General features: G+C 43.6%; 1 protein-coding gene across 1 annotated transcript in view; it reads left to right on the forward strand.

The window, feature by feature from the left end:
- Positions 1–7351: 7351 nt before the first annotated feature.
- LOC139466722 (lactadherin-like) overlaps positions 7352–24516 on the forward strand; it is a 275034-nt gene continuing 257869 nt past the window's right edge. The window contains exon 1 of the mRNA XM_071248368.1: positions 7352–7595. The gene's annotated coding sequence lies outside the window, so the exon portion shown is untranslated. The remainder of the gene's footprint in view (positions 7596–24516) is intronic.

Genomic DNA, 24516 nt, shown 5'->3' on the forward strand with positions numbered 1-24516 from the left:
GCGAGATCTGACATCACTAGAGGTAAACAGCACGTTGACGATATACCTTGATGGTTGACAAAGTGAGCCCCTCATTTAGCTCGGGAGCCTGACCGTGGACCTCTGACCACAGTGTAGCCCGGAATTTGACAAATGTAATTCAAATGATTAAAGCTATCCCCCCTCCTATACAAGTACGTAAGGCAGTGTCACCTCGTGCCTTGCAAAAAATGTCTCCTCTAGAAATCTGAGGATGCTTGATAAAAAATGTTTACGAATGAAAAAGGCTAGGCATACGTATACCGTACGACCTTTCTCGGGGCTTGAGTGACTGGGTGAGTGAGTGAGTGCGTGAGGCCACTTTTAGTAATATTCAAGCCATATCAAAGATGGGGGACGTCCGAAATTGGCTCATGTGTATACCCATGTCGGGAGTACAAAGCCGGTACTTCGGCGTGACGAGCGAACGCTTTAACCACTGGGCTATCCTTCCGCTCGTTGGATGGTGTGTCCGATGGGGTGTTCTCCCCAAATAATGAGTGGTGTTTAGTCCGCATTTAGCAGTATCCCATTACACTAGCGTGGTTATCAAATAGGCTGTACACATTGTACCTGTGTTGGAATCGAACTCAGTATTCAGCTTGGCGAGCCGATGCTTTTCCCTCTAGGCTATGGAACGACCCGTGAGTGAGTTGGATATAACGCCGCTTTTAAGAGTATGCCAGTTATATCACGGCGTGCCAGCTTAATGTGGGAGGAAAGCCCGAAGTGATGCAGGTGTCAGACGTTTACCACTTCGGTGAAACCCACGAGCACGGGTATGGTGCTGACAAACCTAGAAACAGAATCGGGGCGAACCGGGATTCGAACCCACAATCATAGGTTCCTGGTGTGTCCAAGGGACACAACTCTGCACTGCGAATCGCGGCGCCTTAGACGACTGGACCTCCCGTGCCCCCAGAACGACCCGTGAGAGCCGGGGACATCATCATCAATTATTTCTCATGATTCTTTTTTGCAATGGTGAAATATAATATGTAGTGGTGATCAAGATATGACGAGCCCACCGGCCCACCGGCCCATCGGCCCACCAGCCCACCGGGCCACCGGCCCATATAATAAATTACTAGTCCTCAAGAAACCGCACATTTGTCATCTTCCCGAGGCAAGGGAGTTAACTTACTATAAAAGTCCAGTTTCCACCCTTGCCGAACTAGGGGGCGGTCGGGTAGCCTAGTGGTTAAAGCGTTAGCTCGTCACGCCGAAGACCCGTGTTCGATTCCCGACATGGGTACAATGTGTGAAGCCCATTTCTGGTGTCCCCCGCCATCATATTGCTTGAATATTGCTAAAAGCGGCGTAAAACCTCACTCACTCACTCACTCACTTGCCGAACTAGGCTGGTATTATGTAGTTACATTTTGTCTGGACTAACGAGTCTATGCATAGTCCAATCAAAATCGCGAACCGAAATCGAAATCAGGTTCGGAAACTGTCATGAAGAGTTCGGTTGATTGCAGGATTTACAAAGCATGTGCATCGCCAACTCGTTGTCAACAGATATTTTCTTTATCTTTTCCTGTTTTTAATGAAGGTGCTCACATGATTTGATGCACTTCGCGATGTAAGACCCGTTTTATCACAATATTGATCTTGATTGTCGATCAGATCATCCTGTCTGAACGCCGCTTTTTTGTTTGAAACAAATGCAAGTGATACAAGAGGTGGAATCTTATTGGTCCACAGGAGAGGCATAGAAGGGACATAACTCGTAACAACCACTGGTGGCGCTACAATCGATCCCATGAATTCCAGCCTAGTTCGGCAAGGGTGGAAACTGGACTTTTAAAGTCAGTTAATTCCCATGACTCGGGAAGATGCGCATTGGTATTAGACCCGCAGAATTGGCAATGGTCGATGGAATCTCTAATTTGGCCCCAGTTCCCCGTGGCAAGCAGTACGATACATATCTTTCTCCTGTGTTAGTGTTTTGTAATTACATTTGTTATATGTTATGTCTGCGCCTCCATGTTGCCCGTAACACGAGTGCTGCTACGAACACCTCCCGACTCTAGCGACGTCACTGTGGGATAGGCATGTTGGGTTTCGACCTCGCTCCATGTTAGGACCGAGCCTAGCACCAAATGTGCCCATGTTCGCGCGCTGGGTGCATATATCATCACTATTTAACGTCATTCGCTACCATTGTGGTCAGTCGGAACCATTCCACAAATAACTGACACGAGCGTTGCTTTTGCGGAGTGCACAGACGTTCCGAACGTTCCCGAGGTTTCCCGAATGCACACCGCTATCAGAGGCGTATGGCAGCAGAACTGTATCTGCCGTGACAATCAACTACCTTGGTATTCAACCATTGTGGGAGCGTTAGAAGTATGCCGTTGTGCACTGGCCGATTACTGCAAATGAGAAATTAAAAGACTTTATCAGTCAAGTCTTTTCCAAATATTTCGCGGGGTTACAGTCATACTGCACCAACGTCTTTTTTCTGCTGACGATTAACATAAAGTGCGTTTTGATAGTTGTTATACGACTTCGGGTGGTATGTAAATCTGACTTTGATAGCAACTTACGACTCCCATGTCAGTTTGGTATTTAGTTTATGCCTGCTCACTATACTTGGAGCCTGTTACAGAAGATTATGTCCCAATGCGTGCTGATTTATTCGTGATTAACCTACAGAAGTACCCACATCGACCAGCACGCTTCCTGACTCTGTGTTCCTCTGGTGTGGATGTCAAAGACATAAAGTCATGATCTCTGACTCCTCAATTAGTGATCTCTGACTCGTCAATTAGTGGTCTCCGACTCCTCAATTAGTGGTCTCTGACTCCTCAATTAATGATCTCCGACACCTCAACTAGTGGTCTCTGACTCCTCAATTAGTGGGCTCGGACTCCTCAATTAGTGGTCTCTGACTCCTCAGTTAGTGGTCTCTGACTCCTCAATCAGTGGTCCTTGACTCCTCAATTTGTGGTCTCCGACTCCTAATTGAATGGTCTCTGACTCCTCAATTACTGATCTCTGGCTCCTCATTTTGTGATCTCCGACTCCTCAATTAGTGGTCTCTGACTCCTCAATCAGTGGTCCCTGACTCCACAATTTGTGGTCTCCGACTCCTCAATTACTGATCTCTGGCTCCTCATTTTGTGATCTCTGACTCCTCTATCAGTGAGCCCTGACTCCTAAATTTGGGGTCTCCGACTCCTCAATTAGTGGTCTCCGACTCCTCAACAGATGATCTCCGACACCTCAACTAGTGGTCTCTGACTCCTCAATTAGTGGTCTCCGACTCCTCAACTAGTGGTCTCTCACTCCTCAATTGGTGGTCTCTCACTCCTCAGTTAGTGGTCTCTGACTCCTCAGTTAGTGATCTCTGACTCCTCGATGAGTGGTCTCTGACTTCTCAATAAGTGATCTCTGACTCCTCAATCAGTGGTCCTTGACTCCTCAATTTGTGGTCTCTGACTCCTAATTGAATGGTCTCTGACTCCTCAATTACTGATCTCTGGCTCCTCATTTTGTGATCTCTGACTCCTCAATCAGTGGTCCCTGACTCCTCAATTTGTTGTCTCTGACTCCTCAATTACTGATCTCTGGCTCCTCATTTTGTGATCTCTGACTCCTCAATCAGTGGTCCCTGACTCCTAAATTTGGGGTCTCCGACTCCTCAATTAGTGGTCTCTTAGTCTCCGGTATCATTATCACCTTCTGCTCCTCAATTTGAAATCTCTGTTCTGCCAATCTCTCGTTTCTTAACCTCCAATGTGAGATCGCTAAATGATAATGGGGTATTGATGTCACGGTAGAGCGTGTTTCCTTTCCAACCTGTGCGATCTCTGTCCCCTCGTGAGATTTCTGTCCTTGGAGTGCCAGATCTCTTCGGCGAGATACATGTCCTCTTAGTGTGAGATCTCTGTCCCGCCAGTATGAGATCTCTGATCCTTCTTTTCCATACTTCTCTTCGATGGCTCACCAATGTGAGATCCCTATCTCGCCAAAGTGAGATCTCTGGCTCGTCTTTTCTCTGGACCATCTGTCCCTCAAGTTAAAGTCCCTCCTCTCTTCGAATTATCGAAAGGTTTAAGATTCCATAAAATCTTTTTATACAACTCAAAGTTTGCTAAGGATCACCACTTTGAAAGGTCATACGCCACATCTGTTGAAATAGCCAATGACAATGATGCGCGAAGACATGTTCAATGAAAAAAGTCCGTTATCATGTGCCACAAAATGCCAAAAAAAGACAAGTGGCCAAAAGTCAGTTAGACAATCCGTCAAAATGAGAGTATCAAAACTGACACGTCACCAAATCACGATCACGAAAACAATTCATTGTCAACAAAAACAACTCTCAGTAGTGCGTATGTGATCCATGCGATGCGATCACAGCCTGGCACCATCGTCTCATGCTCCCAATAAGTGTCTGGATGGTTGCCAAGGGATGATTGTTCCACACTTCAGAAAGCGCATTGCCGAGTTCCAAAATAGTTAACGGAAGGACATGGCGTCGTGAGAGGGAGATCTGCTCGTTTCACATATGTTCGACATGGTCGAGGTCTGGTGACCGAGCTGGCCACTCCACGCAGACTATGGTCTTCTGCTCTAAGTTGGCATCAACGACCCTGGCACGATGAGGTCGTTCGTTATCGCCCATGAAGTCAGGTCCGATTAGACCATCATACGATCTCACGTACACACGACCCGTGAAGTATCGGGGTAGAATAGGTCTTCAGCAACCCATGCTTGCCGTAAAAGGCGGCTAAACTTGTCGCAAGAGGCGACTAACGGGATCAGGTGGTCAGGCTCGCTGACTTGGTTGAAGCATGTCATCGATCCCAATTGAGTGGGTCGATGCTCATGATATCAATCGCTGGATTGCCTGGTCCAGGCTCGATTATTTACAGACTGCTGTCATATAGGTGGAATATTGCTGAGTGCGGCGTAACAAACCAACCAACCAAAACACGTACACATCCAGAATGGCATCCCTGTAGCGCACACCAGTCATCGTGCCCCGCTGAAGGACATGGAGTTCGGTTCTTCTAGCGCTACTGATCCCAGCCCACGTGCCTAATTCCTCGGTCGTCAAACGACGTCTTTGACGTTGAGGGGGGCATAAGTGCATTCAGTTGCAATCCTCAGTAGCAAATGTCGTTGTGCTCCTTGATAATCATGTGTAACGGTTCTGTCATGTTACAAGCACCTTGACTGCATGTCTCTGTCTGTTCATCATGAAATTGAGGTCCGGAAGGGATATTTCAATCTTATTTGTTGAATGATTTTTTATACCATCATAACTGGATCCTCAGCAAACTTTGAGTAGTATAAATATAGTAGTAATTCTCGCGCAACAATATCGCTTTCTCGTCTCGTATTATCTCTTTCTCGCGTTCTCGCGGCCCTGACTGAAGTCGATAAAACGATGTCCCCTCTCCGCGACCATAAACATATGCCACTGACATTACCGGGCACCTGCGCTGACCCCTATCACCTGGACACCGTGGAACCTCCGGAACTGACCTCTGCCATTGCAGAAGCTGTCCGGAGATGACTGACCGCTGTCCAGATATAAACCCCATATCGCATGTACATGTGTTAACATAGGTAACTTGACGATGGTTAGATGGTGATCGTGACGATGATGGTGATCGGCGTCCATTAATATTTTACTCAACATTAGTTAGGTGTCAAACCATATCTTGATAAACCTCTTGCGACACGCACTGGTATATGTTTGTTTCTACAGTATGCAATCATGAAGTGTGAACAAGAGGTCACGTGTGGATTGGTTAAAAATACATTGACACACCTGTATTATTTTTAAGCATCAATACACCTGGAACGTCCCTGATTGGTTTTGACCTGGAATGACTGAGTTTTGTTTTAAGTCGGCTTTAGCAATATCCCAGTCATATCACGACAGCGGGGGGCGATGTGTGTGTGTGTGTGTGTGTGTGTGTGTGGGGGGGGGGGGGGGGGAGGAATGTGGGGGGGGGGGAATGTGGGGGGGGGGGGGGGGGGGGGCACAAGGAATGGGCTTGACACATTGTCCCCCTCGACTAAGAAATGAGGCCAACACGAACTGACGGCTATGACCAAAGCATTTGATATGCAATCGTTTTCATCATGTAGACGGTTTATTCATGTTTGCAGTACATTGTGATTTTAAAATTATATTGTGAAATGATTTTAAAAACGTTCTCCTAATTACTGTGTACGCCTTTTCGTCTGAATAACTTGACACTGGTGTGCGTCATCTGGAATATTGGTGAGAGTGGCGGAGGAGCAAGTTTCACTCATTCATATCCATGTTTATTTTCTGACACCCATACATACGCTAATGAATGAGTTGGGTTTAACGCCGCTTTGGACAATATTCCATTGATATCACATGTCAGCTAAATGTGGGAGGAAAGCCCAGATTGATGCAGGTCTCAGATGTATACCACTTCGGTGAAACCCACAAGCACGGGTATGGTGCTGACAAACCTAGAAACATGATCGGGGCGAACCGGGATTCGAACCCACAATCAAAGGTTTCTGGCGTGCCCAAGGGACACAACTCTGCACAGCCAATCGCGGCGACTCAGACGACTGGGCCACCCGTCCCCCCGAACGACCCGTGAGAGCCAGGAATATCATCATCAATTATTTCTCATGATTCATTTTTGCAGTGGTGATCAAATTGATGCAGGTCTCAGATGTTTACCACTTTGGTGAAACCACAAGCAGGGTGAGAAGCAGACAAACCTAGAAACAGAATCGGGAGGAACCGGGATTCGAACCCATGATCATAGGTTTTCTTGCGTCTGAAAACATAATACATCGATAGGTGAGTGAGGCGAAATTTCAGCTCTTTCAGCAATATTTCAGTTACATGGGATCACAAATAATAAGTGTCCCACATGTATTTTATGTTGGGGAACTGTACACTCTAAGGGTTAGCTATACCTATGTAGGTACATCCGCCATGAAACACAAGTACCGACGTCCAGGTTGAGTGGAAATCGATATTTCACTTTTCACCGCATTGTTTTTTTTATTTACCATTATACATTCCAGAGACGTCGGCTCTTCCATACTCAGTAGTACCCTTACCGACCTGTGATGTATTAATAAGGGCGGCTTGTCGCAATACCTATAGCTGTCCCTTTAAGTCAAAGTATCGTCTGGCCACTCCGGGAGCAGACGCCCCGTGCGAGCAGACGACAGGTGGGCAATGACAGTCGCACAGTTTGAGTTGCATCAGGGTAGAATATCTACTACTATACGGTGACGAAGCACGGCTGGAGTCTCGCGACAGGCAGACGATACTCCTGTATAGCAGACGACACTTCGTCCGGGAGGCGGGAAGTGGTAAGAGTCGGCAAACAGTTGTCCTAATAAGCACATAAACAGTGGACGGATTTTTATAATCGTGTAGAAGAGGATATATAATTGTGAATCTTGTGACACAAATTGGTGTTTAATATTTCACGGATTTTGTGTCAAGACAAGCATGAGATCTACTGGGGTGTAAGAAAATCTGGTTGGACTTTTTTCTTCTCGTGGTTGGCCTTGTTCTTAACACACCAGCATCTGGTACAAGACACAAGGTAAGATAGAAGAGTTTTCGGTTAAAATATTTTCCTGCAATTATCACAGAAATATTTTTCAGCACGTGTGTCGAACAGGATTTGACGCAAAATGAAGTGTGAAATGACCCAGTCAACGCTGATTCTGCAGTCGGAAACCGGAGGTGGATGTATATGTACTTCAATCATTTAATTACGATAATTTTATCAACTTAGATAGACATATTCAAGTATATGCTTTCACAAAGACTGCTTGAGAAATTGACATGACGTCATTGAATTTGATATATTCTCACGAAAATGAGAATATGTTTGTTTTTAATCCTCATAAACCAAATCAAATAAAGAAATATCTCTAAATCACTTTCCGGTGACGCTTTTCATTAAACGACTTAAATGAAGGCAATAATCTCAATTTTGTTATACTCATAAACATCAAAACAGACTGCTTTGTACACAGTCATATTAAACTTTAAATATAATTACATACACCCCATGCCAGACCTGTCGACAAACAAAAAAGTATCTATGTATACTGTTATCGCATCGATGCAACCATAACGGTACATGATTTATACACGATGCAACTCATTATGGGATGAATAGCGTTACCTCGAACGCAGATATCTATGATAGATATTGGACATTTCAACTCAAGCCACACAGCCGGGGCCCAAATACGTGATGATATCTCCCTGGTCGCCTCTCGCCGACCCTGCCGCGCTGAACGCATACTCCAGTTGTTGCTGCCACGGCTTAGCAAATTAACTTTTTAATATGTACAGTGTACATATCTGGCATACTGACGTTATCGGGGTACTTGCACGCTGCACGGAACGAAGCATAGAGGAATAGCTAAGAGGGGTGGCTAATATCGTTCTGCTATGGACTCTTGTTGGGCCTTATAAACCTTAAGCAGTTTATATCACTTGACAAAGGTTGTAATTATATCGCCTGGTGTGTTTAGGACACAACCTTTCACGTTATGGCCTATTTGATATTTCTTGACTCGAGATAATTTACCACCCAACATATATTCGCAGCATATGGTACAATAGATCAGTGCTTCATTTTAGTAATAAACTGCCGAAACAAATAAAGTATACACCCAGGTTTGATGGTGGCTAAATGAAACAAACAAAAAATGATTATTCGACGGATTATATCCTTTTTGTGTGTTTTTGAACTTACGTTTGCAGCGTATCGGTGACTGTTTTCAGCCAGGGAACGTTCTAATACATTTGTAAGTTTTTGTCAAATCCAATTTTCACGTGTATACTTTCTTTTGCACAGCAGTTAAATTTCAAGTAACATTATTGATTTGAACAATTCGAAATCATGACTAAATCCGTATGATCTATTGATGGAGTGACTGGACTATCTGAAACGAACACGGCTATTTTCAAGTAATTTTTCAGGTGCATATATTGTAGTGTGCTAATGTGTAGCGTGTATATGCCGTACTGGGCGCGGTTGTTGAGATGCTGGAGCGGGATATCCTGTAGTACGACGTGATTCTCGGGGTGACAGTTGAGAGAAGGCGTGGTCCTGATCACGTTGACTGCTCTACCCATGTCCCAGATTCGACAACTACTTACAGAACTTTTGAGTGTGGTAAGAAAGAGTGAGTGAGTTGGGTTTAACGCCGCATTTAACAGTATTCCAGTTATATCACGGCGTGCCAGCTCAATGTGGGAGGAAAGCCCGAAGTGATGCAGGTCTCAGACGTTTACCAGTTCGGTGAAAACCACGAGCACGGGTATGGTGCTGACAAACCTAGAAACATGATTGGGGCGAACCGGGATTCGAACCCACAATCATAGGTTTCTGGCGTGCCCAAGGGACACAACTCTGCACAGCGAATCGCGGCGTTTTAGACGACTGGGCCACCCGTGCCCCCGGGTACGAAAGATATACAAGGTATATAGGACACGTGAATCAGTTGTAAGGCGTCGCCATTACATATACAGAGTACCGCCCCTTTGCCCTGCCAGAATCCGCTGTCCCACGTTAATTATGTATTGCAGTTTTGAGCATTATATGCAAGCATATACAACGTATATGGAACAAATAATCAATTGTAAGTCGTTATCATTAATATTAACCATCTCTTAGCCTTGTCAGATTCCGCTTGTCCACGTTAACTTCAAAGAGAGCTAATTAGAGTGTGATTTTTAAGAAATAAACGACACTTAGTCGTTGTTTATCGTACAATAAAACACTGATGGGAGAATAAACCATGAGGGGCGCAGTGTTTTATTGTACGATAAACAATGACGACGAGTCGAGTATTTCTTATATGAGATATCAACATTTTGTACAGCTTTTTTAAGGGTGTCAATCAAATGTACAAGCTTAAAATATATTTATAGATAATGAACAGAATCCGAGCTGTCCATCTTTAGAACAGGGGAGTTAAGTTTGCTATTGCCCGCACATTCTCATAATTCTCACGTTGATTATCAGTGTGTCTACTCCCATTACCGACTGCCATGTCTTGCCATGTGATCTTCTTCATATTTCCACATATAAGACTTTATTTTTATTGTATATCGTGATATTAATATTAATATAACCTAATACATGATTTATAAAAAAAGGTGGAAATGAAATCTTTATTTGCGTATATGTCATAACAAAATAATTTCATTTATTATATGTTATTATATTTATTCTGTTCATATAATAAAGTAGATTTGCTTCAAAAGCGTTCTTAATAGTCTGCGTGTAATTATTTATATTTGCATTTTAATTTTATGGATTTTTAAAAATATCAATAGAATCTATATAGTGTTTAACATTTAACAAGTACAGAGCGCCATCTCTTAGCCGCGCCAGAATCCGCTTGTCGCGGGTTCGAATCCCAGATTGGACCCGTGTATGACCTTAGGTTTGTCGTGGGTGTCCTCAAAGTGGTACACGTCTATAGGCCTGTGTCACCTTGTGCTGTCCTTCACATTGGAAAGCAATATATATACAAGGGGTATCCGTTACACCAACCATGGGTGACTAGTAGTGGAAATAGACCCGTGAAGATCCGCGGTAGAAAAGGTCTTCAGCAACCCATGCCTGACGTGAAAGGCGACTATGCTTGTCGTAAGAGGCAATATTCCTGCTATATGACGGCGGTCTGTAACTAATCGAGTCTGGACCACACAATTCAGTGATTGACCTTATGAGCATCGATCTACGCAATTGGGATACGATGACATGCATCAACCTCGCAAGCGAACCTGACCATCCGATACCGTTAGTTTCCTCTTATAAAACAAATTGGTCAATTTACATACGCTGCACGGAACGAAGCATAGAGGAATAGCTAAGAGGGGTGGCTAATATCGTTCTGCTATGAACTCATGATGGGCATTATATGCCTTTAGCAGTTTATATCACTTGACAGAGGTTGTAATTATACCGCCTGGTGTGTTAAGGAAACAACCTTTCACGTAATGGCCTATTTGATATTTCTTGACTCGATATGGTCTGGACGTGTTTGGTTTAAAACACAAATATTCAAAACACGAGATAATTTACCACCCAACATATATTCACAGCATATGGTACAATAGATCAGTGCTTCATTTTAGTAATAAACTGCCGAAACAAATAAAGTATACACCCATGTTTGATGGTGGCTAAATGAAACAAACAAGAAATGATTATTCGACCGATTATATCCTTTTCTTTATTGTTGGTCAATTTACAGACCGATGGCTGGGTTATCGCTGAACACAGCGATAGCCATCAACACAAGTGCCACGGCTATCGCAAGTCTGCCGAGAGCCACGATCGCTTTTCGAAACGGGTCCAAGAAATACATATTGTGGATAATTCAGTGTACAGACATAATGATCTCCCAATAGTTCACAAACAATCTTCAGTACCATGCGAAGTGTTTGTAAAGAACTTCTTTATTTGAAGGTCGTTATTTACGATGTATTCTAACTCAATCGTTCGCCAAAGCACATCTAAATGCCAATTCCACATGTCAGCGATAAATATATTTTCACTACCACAAATTTTACGTAACATTGAAATAAAAACCTCTACAGTCATACAACTTGTGCGGGCATTTTAAGTATTTCAGTAGATCAAAGAACACTATATATCTTGCTGCAGAACAAATAGTTCGAATCAGTTCAGTCTGGTTGTTTCTCCATGTCAATTGTAAAATACACAAATACTTGAGACCCGTTTAAATGCCCAGTGGCGAGAGGACGTGCTAACAGGGACATCCTAGCTCTTTGATGCGAGTGCACGCTAGTTTCTCCACCGCTCTAACCAAAGCGCCCATCCGAATATCTCGACAGCTAAAACGCCACAATTATTATGTGAAATGCTTTCTGGCTGCGCGAGGTGTCGCACATACCTGAGCGTCCTGCGAATATCATAGATCAAAGAGGGGGACTTCGTGCGAGAACACCACAGCCGGGCAGTCATGGGGCTGGTGTTTACATCGTTCCTCATCCGAGAGACCGGGTTCGATTCCCAACATGGGAACAATACGTGAAGCCCATTCTTGGTGATCCCGGTCGTGATGTTGCAGGACTATTGTTAAAAGCGCGAATGCTTCACAGTCTTACATACACACTGTTTTTCTGATGGACATCGTCAATACTTCACGGTCTAGCATACACTCTGTTCTTCTGATGGACATCGTCAATACTTCACAGTCTAGCATACACTCTGTTCTTCTGATGGACATCGTCAATACTTCACGGTCTAGCATACACTCTGTTCTTCTGATGGACATCATCAATACTTCACAGTCTAGCATACACTCTGTTCTTCTGATGGACATCGTCAATACTTCACGGTCTAGCATAAACTCTGTTTTTCTGGTGGACATTGTCACTACTTTACGGCGTAGCATAACTCTGTTTTTCTGATGGACATCGTCAATACTTCACGGTCTAGCATACGCTCTGTTTTTCTGATGGACATCGTCAATACTTCACGGTCTAACATACGCACTGTTCTTCTGATGGACATCGTCAATACTTTACGGTCTAGCATACACTCTGTTTTTCTGGTGGACATTGTCACTACTTTACGGCGTAGCATAACTCTGTTTTTCTGATGGACATCGTCAGTACTTCACGGTCTAGCATACGCTCTGTTTTTCTGATGGACATCGTCAATACTTCACGGTCTAGCATACATTCTGTTCTTCTGATGGACAGCGTCAATACTTTAGGTCTAGCATACACTCTCTTCTTCTGATGGACATCGTCAATACTTCGCGGTCTAACATACGCACTGTTCTTCTGATGGACATCGTCAATACTTCACGGTCTAGCATACGCTCTGTTCTTCAGATTGACATTATCACTACTTTACGGTGTAGCATAACTCTGTTCTTCTGATGGACATCGTCAATACTTCACGGTCTAGCATACGCTCTGTTCTTCTGATTGACATTGTCACTACTTTACGGTCTAGCATACACTCTGTTTTTCTGATGGACATTGTCACTACTTTACGGTCTAGCATACACTTTCTTCTTCTGATGGACATCGTCAATACTTCACGGTCTAGCATACGCTCTATTCTTCTGATTGACATTGTCAATACTTTACGGTCTAGCATACACTCTGTTTTTCTGATGGACATTGTCACTACTTTACGGTCTAGCATACACTCTGTTCTTCTGATGGACATCGTCAATACTTCACAGTCTAGCATACGCTCTGTTCTTCTGATTGACATTGTCACTACTTTACGGTCTAGCATACACTCTGTTTTTCTGGTGGACATTGTCACTACTTTACGGTCTAGCATACACTCTGTTCTTCTGATGGACATCGTCAATACTTCACGGTCTAGCATAAACTCTGTTCTTCTGGTGGACATCGTCAATACTTCACAGTCTAACATACACTCTGTTTTTCTGATGGACATCGTCAATACTTTACGGTCTAGCATACACTCTGTTTTTCTGGTGGACATTGTCACTACTTTACGGCGTAGCATAACTCTGTTTTTCTGATGGACATCGTCAGTACTTCACGGTCTAGCATACGCTCTGTTTTTCTGATGGACATCGTCAATACTTCACGGTCTAGCATACATTCTGTTCTTCTGATGGACAGCGTCAATACTTTAGGTCTAGCATACACTCTCTTCTTCTGATGGACATCGTCAATACTTCGCGGTCTAACATACGCACTGTTCTTCTGATGGACATCGTCAATACTTCACGGTCTAGCATACGCTCTGTTCTTCAGATTGACATTATCACTACTTTACGGTGTAGCATAACTCTGTTCTTCTGATGGACATCGTCAATACTTCACGGTCTAGCATACGCTCTGTTCTTCTGATTGACATTGTCACTACTTTACGGTCTAGCATACACTCTGTTTTTCTGATGGACATTGTCACTACTTTACGGTCTAGCATACACTTTCTTCTTCTGATGGACATCGTCAATACTTCACGGTCTAGCATACGCTCTATTCTTCTGATTGACATTGTCAATACTTTACGGTCTAGCATACACTCTGTTTTTCTGATGGACATTGTCACTACTTTACGGTCTAGCATACACTCTGTTCTTCTGATGGACATCGTCAATACTTCACAGTCTAGCATACATTCTGTTCTTCTGATGGACAGCGTCAATACTTTAGGTCTAGCATACACTCTCTTCTTCTGATGGACATCGTCAATACTTCACAGTCTAACATACGCACTGTTCTTCTGATGGACATCGTCAATACTTCACGGTCTAGCATACACTCTGTTCTTCTGATTGACATTGTCAATACTTCACGGTCTAGCATACGCTCTGTTCTTCTGATTGACATTGTCACTACTTTACGGTCTAGCATACACTCTGTTTTTCTGGTGGACATTGTCACTACTTTACGGTCTAGCATACACTCTGTTCTTCTGATGGACATCGTCAATACTTCACAGTCTAGCAGACCTTTTGTTCTTCTGATGGACATTGTTAATACTTCACGGTCTAGCATACATTCCGTTCTTCTGATGGACATTGTCAATACTTCACAGTCTAGCATACACTCTGTTCTCCTGATGGACATCGTCAGTACTTCACGGTTAAGCGTACATTCTGTTCTTTCGATGGACATCATCAATACTTCACAGTCTATCATACATTCTGTTCTTCTGATGAACAGCGTCAATACTTCACGGTCTAGCATACATTCTGTTCTTCTGATGGACATCGTCAATACTTCCCGGTTAAGCATACATTCTGTTCTTTTGATGGACATCGTCAATACTTTACGGTCTAGCATACATTCTGTTCTTCTGATGGACAGCGTCAATACTTCACGGTTAAGCATACATTCTGTTCTTCTGATGGACATCGTCAGTACTTCACGGTTAAGCATACATTCTGTTCTTTTGATGGACATCATCAATACTTCACGGTCTAGCATACATAATGTTCTTCTGATGGACATCATCAATACTTCACGGTCTATCATACATTCCGTTTTTCTGGTGGACATTGTCAATACTTCGCGGTTCTCCCTGATGGACGACCAAAACAGGTTGATGCATTCGTGACCAACAATTTTCAGACAAAGCTGCCGAGACTGTAAACTCGACCCTATTGTGTTTAAGGGTTCATAACGTTTGAAAAAAAATCAATTTTGAAAAATTGTTAAAGAAAATTATAAATAATTTGGGAAATAGAGGATATAAAATGTTTCACGATATTCCTTATTCTGCACACTGACGGAACTTGTGAAGTCCGGTGCAAAATAAGCATCAGATTTCAGTGGAAAGTTGTGAAGGCCGAAATCGTAGCTATTTTATTAGCGACCAATGAACGTCGGTCAGTAAGAGCCGGGCAGTAGACTTACAATTTTGCACCGAACTGGGGACCTGTTCTTACTCACAATCCCGGCGCCAGTTTATAACCCTGATATATACATACTATATATAATTGGTGTAATTTATAAAAAAAACCAAGTGCAGCTGAAACATAAATGGTTTTCATGTCCCCGTTCGTCGATTTAACGTTTTCAAAGGTGTGTGTATATGGACAAGGGACATAACTCCTCCAGCAGATGTCTAAACACATGAACACATAATCAATGTACGATTATCTTACCAACCTCACGCCCTGAGATGAAAGACTATTTATACGGTAGTTGATCTTGGATCTTCTTTTGAAATAATACAATGATCTCAAAGGAAAGCGGGAGAGCTTAGATAGTTTAGTCTCTGACTCAACATCAGAACAATCACATGCATGCACGTTTAAATCGTACTAACAAAACGAGAACCACGTGTACAATATTTAAAAAAAGATTCTTCATGTTTGAAATACTATTCGGCGTAACGACCGTGTTCTGTTAAGACTAAACCAGCAAGAGCTACCGTTTCTTGTATACCGGCTGAGGTGAATAACCTTTCTTTACATCACTGGCAGTACTTTATACCGAACCTTCTAAGGCCATTCTGACCAAACCATCTTACAAATAGAGATATGGAAGCGAATAATGTCTTGAATGTCCAAGAATGCTATGTTGAAGTAGCAGTTTTGATATTAAGAATTTAGATTTCAAAACACTAATTTTCCAGCAGGGTTATATAAACATTCTGAAATATACTGGCAAAAGAGTGAGTGAGTGAGTACGGTTTTACGCCGCTTTTAGCAATATTCCAGCAATATCACGGCGGGGGACACCAGAAATGGGCTACACACATTGTACCCATGACGGGAATCGAACCCGGGTCTTCGGCGTGACGAGCGAACGCTTTAACCACTAGGCTACCCGACCGCTCTAACTGTCAAAAGAAAGTATAGACTTGAAAATTGGATTTGGCCAACAAACTACTAGGCTGAAAACAGTCGCCGAAACACAACTATGATACCCGTACACTCACCATCGAATAACAACTAGGCACATTTCAATGTTTCTTTCCACTTTATGTGCCACGTTTTTGGAATAAATAAACTACAGTAAACTACGGTTATAACGAACACGCTTATAACGAACTAACGGATATAACGAACAACTTTTTAGTCCCGACTATATGCGGTAGTTATGCTGTATATATGCTTATAACGAATTACGGTTATAACGAACTAAAATTAGTAGTCCCTTTGAGTTCGTTATAACCGTAGTTTACTGTAATTAAAAACCTTAATATTTAACTGCAGGTAGTCAGGGTGGGTCATAGCATTAAATATTATTTGAAATTAATTGTATTTGACACGATAAGAGAGCGTTTAAGATATTTTGAAACGCTGTCATGGTACCCTCTTAAATGAGTTGTTAAGCTGATGTATGAATTTTGTAAACCACCATCTTATCATACATTTTGTGCACCTCAAGGGTGAGCTGCAGTACCTCATGTATCAAGCAGCGCCCGGGGGCCTTAGTGTATACGGCATACATGTGATAGCAAAACAACATTGCCAGTTCCGCCACCTAACTGACAACAGCCAGTACACAAACATGCCCTTGTCGTATGGGACATCAGATAAAACATTCTAATCAAATTTCCATTATTCATAATAAAAAACGTTTTATGGTAAACATGTGAAGGATACGTGGGGGACATTTCTAAATGTGACGCATCAGTGACAAGAATGATGTCCGATGACTTGTACCGTATGTTCCCGTGGGTTTTTTAGTCAGGCAAACAATTGACTTGGCTTTGCATGTTTTTGTGACGGGTGCCACTGGTGGGGCAGGATACGCTCACTTTTCCGCGAGCACCTGGTATCATCACTATTTGATAGTGATTCATAAACACATGATATGGTCGGAATCCTACAATCGACTCTGCTTTATGCAGAGATTTGTTATGTATTTGGAAAGGGTTGTGTGGCATATATTTGTTGAAATTGGATTTTCTACCGTACACAAGAATTAGTAGTCGCCTATAAACGTAGTTAACTGATCATGTTCTTAATGTCCCGTCCAATGGTTTTGTTGATTTGTATGTATGTTGTTTGAAGCCGCACTCAGTATTCCATCTAAATGACGGCGGTCTGTAAATAATCATCACACCAGGGACTGACACGAACATCGGTCTACGCTATTGGGATACGATGACATGCGCGTGATAATTGCTAATATTGTTTTAACTTTTTATGGCGCAATCGGGGGTATTTGAGTGTCAGTCTGTCACAGAAACTGTCACTGTCACTGAACTTGCAGTGTGCTGTTCCGGGAGATCTCCCCGGCCTGTTTAGAGACATCAAATAAACCCATTTAATTCATATATAGATGGAATACGCGGAGTGAAAGACCGCCAGTGCACGACAGTTGGTGAAATGTGCCTCCGCTAAAGGGACATGCACTCGTGTCGCATAACTGCCGATGGCGTACCGACAAAAAAAATTGTTCAAATGAAATAACCGCATGTCATCAAACACGGCACCTTTGCCCCGACTTGTTAGCCGGTGATGTGCAAATGCCGTACTTTGCACACCGCTCCGTTGTGCCCCCCTATCTGCAGGCAGGATCTCGTCAGGCGTGCGCGACCCTCTATATATCAGACTATCAAAGGGACCTGAAGGCGTCAACACCTCCACATGTATGCCACAACGCCTCGTGGACATTAACCCCTGTTTGCATGTTCCAGATTCAACACAAACGTCAATAAATACTTATCTACACAATTCATTGTCCTTTATTAACAGCTACTGGGATGGTTCCACGCTAATGTATGCTTGGACACTGAGGCGAGGGGACTTGGCAGTTGGCGGAAATAAGTGGCAGCATATCGGGCAGGTAGAATGGGTGGCAGTTTATCGGGGGGTAGAATGGGTGGCTGTATGTCGGGGAGGTAGAATAGGTGGCAGTATATCGGGCAGGTAGAATGGGTGGCAGTTTATCGGGGAGGTAGAATGGGTGGCTGTATGTCGGGGAGGTAGAATGGGTGGCCGTATGTCGGGGAGGTAGAAATGGGTGGAAGAATATAGGGGAGGTAGAAATGGGTGGAAGAATTTCGGTTAGGTAGAATAGGTGGAAGTATATCGGGCAGGTAGAATGGGTGGCTGTATGTCGGGCAGGTAGAATGGGTGGTAGTATATCGGGCAGGTCGAATGGGCGGCAGCATATCGGGCTGGTAGAATTGGTGGCAGTATATCAGGCAAGGTAGAATGGGTGGCTGTATGTCGGGCAGGTAGATGGATGGCAGTATATCGGGGAGGTAGATGGGTGGCATTATATCGGGCAGGTAGAATGGGTGGAAGTATATCGGGCAGGTAGAATGGGTGGAAGTATATCGGGCAGGTAGAATGGGTGGCTGTATGTCGGGCAGGTAGAATGGGTGGCATTATATCGGGCAGGTAGAATGGGTGGAAGTATATCGGGCAGGTAGAATGGGTGGAAGTATGTCGGGCAGGTAGAATGGGTGGTAGTATATCGGGCAGGTAGAATGGGTGGCTGTATGTCGGGCAGGTAGAATGGGTGGCATTATATCGGGCAGGTAGAATGGGTGGAAGTATATCGGGCAGGTAGAATGGGTGGAAGTATGTCGGGCAGGTAGAATGGGTGGAAGTATGTCGGGCAGGTAGAATGGGTGGTAGTATATCGGGCAGGTAGAATGGGTGGCATTATATCGGGCAGGTAGAATGGGTGGAAGTATATCGGGCAGGTAGAATGGGTGGAAGTATGTCGGGCTGGTAGAATGGGTGGAAGTATATCGGGCTGGTAGAATGGGTGGAAGTATATCGGGCAGGTAGAATGGGTGGCTGTATGTCGGGCAGGTAGAATGGGTGGCATTATATCGGGCAGGTAGAATGGGTGGAAGTATATCGGGCAGGTAGAATGGGTGGAAGTATGTCGGGCAGGTAGAATGGGTGGAAGTATATCGGGCAGGTAGAATGGGTGGAAGTATGTCGGGCAGGTAGAATGGGTGGAAGTATGTCGGGCAGGTAGAATGGGTGGAAGTATGTCGGGCAGGTAGAATGGGTGGAAGTATGTCGGGCAGGTAGAATGGGTGGAAGTATGTCGGGCAGGTAGAATGGGTGGAAGTATGTCGGGCAGGTTGAATGGGTGGAAGTATGTCGGGCAGGTAGAATGGGTGGAAGTATGTCGGGCAGGTAGATGGATGGCAGTTTATCGGGGAGGTAGAATGGGTGGCATTATATCGGGCAGGTAGAATGGGTGGAAGTATATCGGGCAGGTAGAATGGGTGGAAGTATATCGGGCAGGTTGAATGGGTGGCTGTATGTCGGGCAGGTAGAATGGGTGGAAGTATGTCGGGCAGGTAGATGGATGGCAGTATATCGGGGAGGTAGAATGGGTGGCATTATATCGGGCAGGTAGAATGGGTGGAAGTATATCGGGCAGGTAGAATGGGTGGAAGTATATCGGGCAGGTAGAATGGGTGGTAGTATGTCGGGCAGGTAGAATGGGTGGCATTATATCGGGCAGGTAGAATGGGTGGAAGTATATCGGGCAGGTAGAATGGGTGGAAGTATGTCGGGCAGGTAGAATGGGTGGAAGTATATCGGGCAGGTTGAATGGGTGGCTGTATGTCGGGCAGGTAGAATGGGTGGCAGTATGTCGGGGAGGTAGAATGGGTGGCATTATGTTGGGCAGGTAGAATGGCTGGAAGAATAGCGGGAAGGTAGAATGGGTGGAAGAATAGCGGATAGGAAGAAATGGGTGGCAGTATATCGGGTAGGAAGAAATGGGTGGCAGAATATCGGATAGGATGAAATAGGTGGCGGTATATCGGGCAGGTGGAAATGGGTGGCAATATTTTGGGTAAGCGGAGATTAGTGGAAGTATATCGGGTAGGCTGAAATGGGTGGCAGTATTTCGGGTAGGTGGATATAAGTGGCAGTATATTGTTAGAACGGAAATGATGGCATTATATTGTAAAGGTGGAAACGAGTGGCAGTATTGCGGGTAATCGGAAATAACCGGCAGTATATTGGGATGTCGGAAATGGGTAGCAATATATCGGGTAGGCGGAAATTAGTGGCAGTATATCGGGTAAGCGCAAACAGATGGAAGTATTTCGGAGAGGCAGAAATGGATGGCAGTATTTCGGGTAGGTGGGGATTAGTGGCAGTATATCGGGTAGACGGAAACGGATGGCAGTATATCGTGTACACGCAGAATAGACGTTTCTGCATGTGTATAAGATATAGTGATAATGAACATTTAAATGACATCACATCACTTTTTGTAAAACGAAAATAAGTGGCAGTGTCCCCGTGTTGGTGAGTCGAAGCTGGATGGTATTATCTGTTCTGATATAAAATAATCGCATTATACATTATTGTATGATAAATTGCTCCCCGTGATTGCCTGTTGCAGAATTTGTAAGTTACAAATGGACAGATGGTGAAAACAAAATGTCACATCGTACCGGATAATTGCCGCATAATGCCATAACATACTAGCCTCGATAGGTTGTCATCCCTGCCACGCTCTTGTCAATGGCCTATATCATGTACCTTTGAGAGACGCTGACTTTTAAAAAACAACAATTATTCTGTCAAATCGGATAAAGGATGTAAAACAGTCCACAAGACCATGAGAGTTTTTTTCGCGACAACCTGGCTACATATACATTATAGTTTGGTTCCACGTGACTACAAACAGTTGGGTATTCGTGACCACTCGGGACATTCCGGGACAATCGGAGAGCACTTTCGCGTGTTCTTTAGCGATGTCGTTAGTTGGTATAAAAAATAGAGACTATCGGACCTTGGTCGTGGGCGTTTTGGATTTTGGTAAACCCCGAAAGCACGGGTGGGTGATAACAAACCAAGGTTCATAATCGCCAAGAATATGCGATTCAAACCTACGGATCCTTGCAACTAAGGGACGCAACTCTGCACAACGACATAACTGAGGCGGAAGCGGGAAGAATAGAAAATATGCGCGTGAATTATTTTGGAAAGTAGAAGCTACTTCTCGCGACCTTGAGATTGCCCTTCGAGAGATCTGTGAAGTACTAAAACATTCAACACACTTTATACGTTCCACGTAACCCTTCAAACCGCGCACCGAAGATAAACAGAAATCGTTAAACATGATTGACATGTTCGCGATATATATTATTTTATTCAAGCTTCTTACGATATGAGATAATTTCAAATTATGAAATTCTTTCTTTTGAATTCTAATCGAAGTATGTGATATATTAAAATTCAGATCATATTTGTCAACACTGGGCTGTGGGCGAGGAGACCGACTGTCTACACCATATTTACTGTAGTGTCAAGTGCTGCACTCTCACGCCGTATAGACGGCGTGCACTCATAAATCACGCAGTTATCAAACCCCTATACGTTAATTATACACCGTACTGCATACTGCGTACTGAAATATACAAATGTTCCTAGCCACCGACCGTCATCTGGAGAGAGATGGATAGACCGCGTTTATGGTGTGGAATGATTGTTTAACGTGGAGATTGGATGGACAAAATGACGGCTGAGTATTGCAATAGTGTGTTTAAATTGCAAGATTCGAGACTGGATGGTTAATCGTCGGCGGAGACTATACCGATTTCCGAATTGACAGCAAGGAAAAGAGAGGAAGGTTGTAAAATGACACTAGAATGTACATATATGGGTATCGGCTGGTTCAAATTGCAGCAGGGTATATGGAGATTTGTTGGTTACACTCGCCGCAGAGTATGCGCGTTCGATTCCAAATTCAATTTAGCGCGGTTAAATCTACAGGTAACCTAGCTCTACATTGAAAACACAATATGTTTATCTCCTAATTTAATTTTGGTGAAAAAAGCAGCAGTATGGGGAGACTCGACAGTCTATTCACTGTGTCTCGTCCACTCAACATCACCGTCATGGGATTGAAAATTAGAATCGAGATTCTTATTCGGAATTGGAAGCCTCGTGGGGCAGATTACAATTTGTTGTATGCCTTTGGATGCGTTACATCGCCATATATCAGATCTAAGATTAAAATAAAAATTAAAATGTGACATTGTCAGACGAATTTCAGGTACATCGTGCTTTGTTGACAAGAAGTTAATGCTTGTTAAATATACCGGTAGAACTTAACCATTTGTTAAAACTAAAAAGCCCCCCAAAAGCCAAACCGAATTGACTTGGTCTTATCCAACTCAGAGAGAGATCGCCCACTAGTGAAATTATTGCAAATTTATATTCATCAATTAGAATGAGTTAATGAACCGGAACTGACGTCATCATGGTCCATGACTAGTGCGGCTGTCATTAACAGAGACGAATGCAACAGGAAGCACGGTCTTTAGCAAGCGTGTCAAAACAATATGAGCTGTAGTCGCCATGTCTTACAACAGTCTGAATACAGCTAAGATATTTTTCATTTTGGTTTTGAGTGAGATTTGCACTGGATATGTGTTAGTCAGCGAGTGCATATAGAGATCTGACTACTGATGACACGGCCTGACTTCCGTCAGAGCCGCCATTATGGGGCAGTGCAAGTGTGAAGTCATTGTCGCAGTTCCGCAACACAATGGGACTTTGACATCGCGTTAGTGCTGTAGGTATAATTACATCTGACACCGACTGATGTGTGCACTGATGTATTTGTGACACCACACTTCTAACTGTTTCATTTGCTCGGAAAATCTAGCAGACCAATGTCCATTGTCCTTTTTCGACAAATTCTTTACAGCACCATCTTCCCGATGCAAAAGTGTTAACTGACTGTAAAAGTCCAGTTTCAACCCTTGCCGAATTTCGCTGGAATTTCGTTGTTCGGTCGTTGCGCCACCAGTGAGCACCTTGATTAAAAACATGAAAAGATTTTGAAATTATCTGTCGACGCCCAGTTGGCGATACACATGATGCAAATCCTGCAGTCGATCGAAATCTGCACGTTGAAATCCATGTTGTTTACAAACCGGATGTCTAGTTCGTTGCGCGATTTTGATTGGACACGGAGAGCAGAAGGTCCGGGGTTCGATCACCGGCCGCGTCATACCAAAAGACGTTAAAAAATGGTACTTGTTGTTACCCTGTCTGGCGCTCGGCATTTCAGTATACTGTGTCTGAGCGGCGTATTCATTTTAAACTGCGGCATGGTATCACAGCGTGCTAGCACTATAAAATCGGCATCAGTCCGGACTAGTACAAGCAGCCACACACACACACGCACGTCGCAACATATGTGCAATAATCTGGGACGCCACGTTAAACCCATTTCACCTCACCTCACTATTTTCAAAGTCTTTCAGTGTATTAAAAAAACACAACAGCGAGTAACGTACGATATAAAAAATGATTTCATAACGTCACGTGGGTATTGAAGGAATTTATCTAGAACCAAATGCACAGTGGGTGAGCGAGAGAGCATTGAGGAGCAGCTGCTGTAACAATATACTCAAAGATGCTTCCAACAACATGAATCAATTCCAGTTATTCTTCACAACACTAACAGCCTCATCATCATCGTCATCATCATCATCATCATCATCAAGATGGTTATTGTACGAAAGGCCTCCGGTCCATATACCAAACAAGAGGACGAAGAGATAATATCCGTGAGTACAACACATGTGGCTATAGAGCTAGGCTGCTCAGATGAAGTATGACAAAGATTCCCGTAGACGTGTCGTATTATGTGTCATCTTACCCCGACGACGTATATTGTTGTTCATGACATCAACCACCGGTTTGCTTGTCGCGGACTCGATAAGTTCGACTGTTATAGTGCCGATTCAAACACTCACGTATTCAAGAAGAAAACATAGGAAGCGCTATATGGCATGAATTTCAGAAAGGTCAACTGTTAATAAGATTTAAAAAAACTAATGTCAGTTCAGTGGTGACGTATTCTAGCCGGTTCCTACCGCAAAGAGGCCTGTAGGTTTGTTCTGTCTAGTTCACACACGGGCTAATACATCATCATGACAGATATAAAGTTTAATTCGGCAGCCACATCAAAAGTAAGCGGAGTATTACCGCCACTGGTCAACAACCATTAGATCTGACCTTTGCGACAACGGCTCTTTGGACCCGTAGCTCACC

The sequence above is a fragment of the Haliotis cracherodii genome, unplaced genomic scaffold (genome assembly GCF_022045235.1).
Source record: "Haliotis cracherodii isolate W230 unplaced genomic scaffold, xgHalCrac1.p SCAF_19, whole genome shotgun sequence".
Classification (NCBI taxonomy): domain Eukaryota; kingdom Metazoa; phylum Mollusca; class Gastropoda; order Lepetellida; family Haliotidae; genus Haliotis; species Haliotis cracherodii.